The following is a 6233-nucleotide window of genomic DNA, read 5'->3' as shown; positions in this document are numbered from 1 at the left end:
AGTCATTAGAGAAATGCAAATCAAAACTACAATGAGATTCCATCTCACTACAACAAGGCTGGCATTAATCCAAAAAACAGAATAATAAATGTTGGAGAGGTTGTGGAGAGACTGGAACACTTATACACTGCTGGTGGGAATGTAAAATGGTACAACCACTTTGGAAATCGATTTGGTGCTTCCTTTTTTAAAAAGCTAGAAATAGAACTACCATATGATCCAGCAATCCCACTCCTTGGAATATATCCTAGAGAAGTAAGAACTGTCACACGAAGAGACATATGCACACCCATGTTCATTGCAGCACTGTTTACAGTAGCAAAAAGATGGAAGCAACCAAGGTGCCCATCAATGGATGAATGGATATATAAATTATGGTATATTCACACAATGGAACACTATGCATCGATAAAGAGCAGTGATGAATCTGTGAAACATTTCATAACGTGGAGGAACCTGGAAGGCATTATGCTCAGTGAAATGTCAGATGCAAACAAAAGGACAAATATTGTATGAGACCACTATTATAAGAACTCAAGAAATAGTCTAAACAGAGAAGAAAATATTCTTTGATGGTTACAAGTTGGGAGAGGGAGAGAGGGAGGAAGAGGGGAACTCACTAATTAGATAGGGGACAAGAACTACTTTAGGTGAAGGGATGGACAACACACAATACAGGAGAGGTCAGCACAACTGGACTATACCAAAAACAAAGAAATTTCCTGAATGAACCGAACACTTTGAAGGCCAGACTAGCAGGGATGGGGGTTTGGGGACCATGGTTTCAGGGGACATCTAGGCCAATTGGCGTAATAAAAGCTATTAAGAAAACATTCTGCATCCCATTTTGGAGAGTGGCGTCTGGGGTCTTAAATGCTAGCAAGCTGGGGCCTTAAACGCTAGCAAGCGGCCGTCTAAGATGTAACATTTGGTCTCAACCCACCTGGAGCAAAGTAGAATGAAGAACACCAAAGACACAAGGTAAGTATGAGCCCAAGAGTCAGAATGGGCCACAGAAATCAAAGACTACATCAGCCGGAGACCAGAAGAACTAGATGGTGCCCAGCTACAACCGATGGCTGACCTGACGGGGAGCACAACACAGAATCCCTGAAGGAGCTGGAGAGCAGTGGGACGCAGGCCCCAAATTCTAGTAAAAAGGCCAGACTTAATGGTTTGACTGAAACCAGAGGGATCCTGGAGGTCATGGCCCCCAGACCTTCTGTTAGCCCAAGACAGGAACCATTCCCAAAGACAACTCTTCCGACAGGGATTGGACTGGACTATAGGATAGAAAATGATACCGCTGAAGAGTGAGCTTCTTGGATCAAGTAGACACATGAGACTATGTGGGCAGCTCCTGTCTGGAGGGGAGATGTGAAGGCCAAGGGGGACAGAAGCTGGCTGAATGGACACAAAAATAGAAGGTGGAGAGAAGGAGTGTGCTGTCTCATTAGTGGGAGAGCAACTAAGAGTATATAGCAAGGTGTATATAAGGTTTTATATGAGAGACTGATTGATGCGTAAACTTTCACTTAAAGCACAATAAAAATTAAAAAAAAAAGGAATAGATTTGACGCATTGAACACTGATGACCAAAGACAAGACGAGTTATGGAATGACACAAAGGACATCATCCATGAAGAAAGCAAGAGGTCATTAAAAAGACAGGAAAGAAAGAAAAGACCAAAGTGGATATCAGAAGAGGCTCTGAAACTTGCTCTTGAATATTGAGTAGTTAAAGCAAAAGGAAGAAATGATGAAGTAAAAGAACTGAACAGAAGATCTCAAAGGTCACCTTGAGAGGACAAAGTATTATAATAACTTTGAGATAGAAAAAGAGCCGGAGATAGAAAACCGAAAGGGAAGAACATGCTCAGCATTCCTCAAGCTGAAAGAACTGAAGAAAAAATTCAAGCCCTAAGCTGCAACACTGAAGGATTCCATGGGGAAAATTTTAAACAATGCAGGAAGCATCGAAAGAAGATGGAAAGAACACACAAAGTCACTATGCAAAAAAGAATTGGTCGATGTTCAACCATTTCAGGGGGTAGCATATGATCAGGAACCGACGGTACTGAAGGGAGAAGCCCAAGCTGCACTGAAGGCATTGGTGAAAAATAAGGCTCCAGGAATTGACAGAATATCAATTGAGATGTTTCAACAAACGGATGCAGTGCTAAAGCGTTCACTTGTCTATGTCAGGCGATTTGGAAGACAGCTTCCTGGCCAACTGACTGGCAGAGATCCATATTTATGCCTATTCCCAGGAAAGGTGATCCAACTGCATGTGGAAATTTTGAACAATATCATTAATGTCACAGTCAAGTAAAATTTTGCTAAAGATCATTCAAAAGCGGAAACAGCAGTACATTGACAGGGAACTGCCAGAAATTCACGACAGATTCAGAAGAGGACGTGGCACCAGGGATATCATTGCTGATGTCAGATGGATCCTGGCTGAAAGCAGAGAATACCAGAAAGATGTTTACCTGTGTTTTATTGGCTATGCTAAGGCATTCTACCGTGTGGATCATAACAAATTATGGATGGCATTGCGGAGAATGGGAATTACAGAACACTTAATTGTGCTCATGAGGAACCTGTACATAGATCAAGAGGCAGCTGGTAGAACAGAACAAGGGGATACTGATTGGTTTAAAGCCAGGAAAGTTGTGCGTCAGGGATGAATCCTTTCACCGTACCTATTCAATCTGTATGCTGAGCAAATAATCCTTGAAGCTGGACTATGTGAAGAAGAACGGGGCATCAGGATTGGAAGAAGGCTCATTAACAACCTGCGTTATGCAGACGACACAACCTTGCTCACTGAAAGTGAAAAGGACTTGAAGTGGTTACTGATGAAGATAAAAGACCACAACCTTCAGTGGATTACACTTCAACAGAAAGAAAACAAAAACCCTCACAACAGACCAATAAGCAATATCGGGATAAGCAGAGAAAAGATTGTGTGTCAAGGGTTTCCTTTTACTTGGATCCACAATCAACAGCCATGGAAGCAGCAGTCAAGAAATCAAAAGACGCGTTGGCATTGGGCAAATCTGCTGCAAAGGACCTCTTCAAAGTGTTGAAAAGCAAAGATGTCAACTTGAAGTCTAAGGTGTGCCTGACCCAAGCTGTGGTGTTTTCAATCACCTCATATGCATGCGAAAGCTGGACAATGAATAAGGAAGACGGAAAAAGAATTGACACCTTCGAATTGTGGTGTTGGTGAAGAATATTGGCCAAAGTAAGAACAGACTGTCTTTGAAGAAGTACAACTAGAATGCTCCTTAGAAGCAAGGATCACAAGACTGGGTCTTACATACTTATCAGGAGGGATCAGTCCCTGGAGAAGGACATCATGCTTGGTAAAGTAGAGGGTCAGTGAAAAAGAGGAAGACACTCAATGAGATGGATTTCACAGTGGCTGCAACAATGGGCCCAAGCATAATAACAATTGTGAGTACGGCACAGAACCAGACAGTGCTTTGTTCTGTAGTCCATAAGGTCGCTATGAGTCGGAACTGACTCGACAGCACCTAACAACAACAACACAGAAAACATGAATCATCCATTTTCAGGTGGAGAGATTTCCTTGCCAATGGCCTTATATTTTGCAGCTTTAAATGTTTTAATCTGAGAACACTGCCTCCATGGACTATGAGTCAAACCAAGGGCCCTCTTAACTGGAAGCTTGCTTTTGCAGAAGGATGTTTGTGTTTTAGCTTTTTATTAACGTAAAGAGAGTTTTTTGCCTTACGTCTTTCCTTGTCACCCCTACCCACAATTACAGTATTCAGTACCCCTGACTGACTCCTCCCCACCAACACTACCGGCTTCTAGAAGCCACTTCAGCCATAAAATCTTCTGTTACGTGCCCTAGAACCACATATAAGAGTGGTGGTCTTTCTGAGTTATCACTCACAGGGAAACTTCTTGATCTTTAAAATATGATACCTTTTAAAGCTTTTAGAATCTATTTTTATTTTCTTTTTCTATTTAAACAATAGACCCTAAGTTATGTGGTCGACCAGGGTGAACCCATGTGGATCTTGAAAGCTAGGGATGCCTTTACCAACATCTGCCTGCTATGTAATATTTAAATAACAGCCTTTTTTTTTTTTTACATTTCGAATGTATTTTTGTTTTTTTTCTTTTATTCCATCAGTAACGCATTAAATCATGTGGTCTGCCAAGGTGACCCACTGTGGATTCTGAAAGCTCAGAAGCACACTTACTAATGTCTATGTGCTGTCCTCTAAATAACAGTGTGTTCTACCCCTGGGTCAGGCCAACTGACCCTCCTGTGGTCGACCTTTACATTCTTAGGATTTCTACTTGTGAGGCAAATACCATAGATAAAACAAAAATATCTCGTAAGCAAACTTGCTAAGAAGTCAGTTGCATGGAGGTATAAAGGGCTGAAAGGGCCCAATTCAGTAGCCCACCATTTTATTTCCTCCCTATTTCAGTGAGAGGAAGGTATTGGTTTATTTTAAAAAGGCATAACATCTAGTAGTTAATAATGTAAGCTTGGCATGTATTATGTGAGTTTTAGGGATTTCCTCACTGATGGCTATGTGTTGTTCAGCTGTAAATGTTTTAGTTCTAGTAACCTTGACTCCCCAAATGTGATTCTAACCAATGAACCCTTTGAAGATGTATCTTGCCTTCCTAATCCCTTTGCAATTTTTTAATCAGTAGCATTATTTTCATTTTCTCCTTTCCCTTGCACCCTAGCCAACTCCATAAGAATCAATATTCCCAACTGATGGCCACAGATCTCCTTTTATCAGTCACTTGAAACATAAAGTCTAGCTTTAACTATCATTTTTTTTTTTTGGTGAGCTTCAGGTGTTACCCTTCTAAGGAAGCATTGTCCTATAAAAACATAATGTGAGTACAGATGTGAACCGCATATGTAAGTTTACAATTTCCAGCAGCCACATTAAAAAGGTGAGCTTATTTTTAATAATTTATTTTATTTAAACCAATATATCCAAATACGATTTCAACAACTAAATAACAATACCATTCATTAATGAGATGTCTTACTTGTTTGAAATTTGGTATGCATTCTATACTTATTCTATAATTCAGACCAGCCACATTTCGAGTGCTCAAAAGTCACATGTCACTAGTGGCTGCCATAATGGATATCCCAGCACTGAGTGATGCCTTATGTTGCTCTCAAGATTTTTTTTATGAGACATAACTCATATGCCGTAAAAGTCACTCCTTTAACATGCACAATTCAGTGATTTTTTTGTGTGTTCATAAGATTGTGCAACAATCACCGCAATCTAACTCCAGAATATTTCATCACCTTAAAAAGAAACCCCATTCTGATTAACTCATTCCTACTGCCCCCCAACCCCAGGTAATCATTAATCTACTTTCTTTTTCTGTGGACTTCCTTATTCTCAAATTTTCATATAAATGGAATTATACAATATATGGCCTTTTGTGTCTGGTTTCTTTCACTTGGCATAATGTATTCAAGGCTTATTCATGTTATAGCATGTATCAGAACTTCATTCCTTTTTTTTAAATAATTTTTATTGTGCTTTAAGTGAAAGTTTACAAATCAAGTCAGTCTCTCACACAAAAACCCATATACACCTTGCTACACATTCCCAGTTACTCTCCCCCTAATGAGACAGCCCGCTCTCTCCCTTCACTCTCTCTTTTCGTGTCTATTTCGCCAGCTTCTAACCCCCTCCACCCTCTCATCTCCCCTCCAGGCAGGAGATGCCAACCTACTCTCAAGTGTCCACCTGATCCAAGAAGCTCACTCCTAACCAGAATCCCTCTCCATCTCATTCTCCAGTCCAATCCCTGTCTGAAGAGTTGGCTTTGGGAATGGTTCCTGTCCTAGGCCAACAGAAGGTCCCTGGAGGCCATGACCACCGGGATCCTTCTAGTCTCAGTCAGGCCATTAAGTCTGGTCTTTTGGCGAGAATTTGGGGTCTGCATCCCACTGTTCTCCTCCTCCTTCAGGGGTTCTCTGTAGTGTTCCCTGTCAAGGCAGTCATCGGTTGTAGCCGGGCACCATCTAGTTCTTCTAGTCTCAGGATGATTTAGTCACTGGTTCACGTGCCTCTTTCTGTCTCTTGGGCTTGTAATCACCTTGTGTCCTTGGTGTTCTGCATTCTCCTTTGATCCAGGTGGGTTGAGACCAATTGATGCATCTTAGATGGCTGCTTTCTAGCGTTTAAGACCCCAGATGC

Source organism: Elephas maximus, chromosome X (assembly GCF_024166365.1).
Source record: "Elephas maximus indicus isolate mEleMax1 chromosome X, mEleMax1 primary haplotype, whole genome shotgun sequence".
Classification (NCBI taxonomy): Eukaryota; Metazoa; Chordata; class Mammalia; order Proboscidea; family Elephantidae; genus Elephas; species Elephas maximus.
This window is presented reverse-complemented; position numbering follows the sequence as displayed.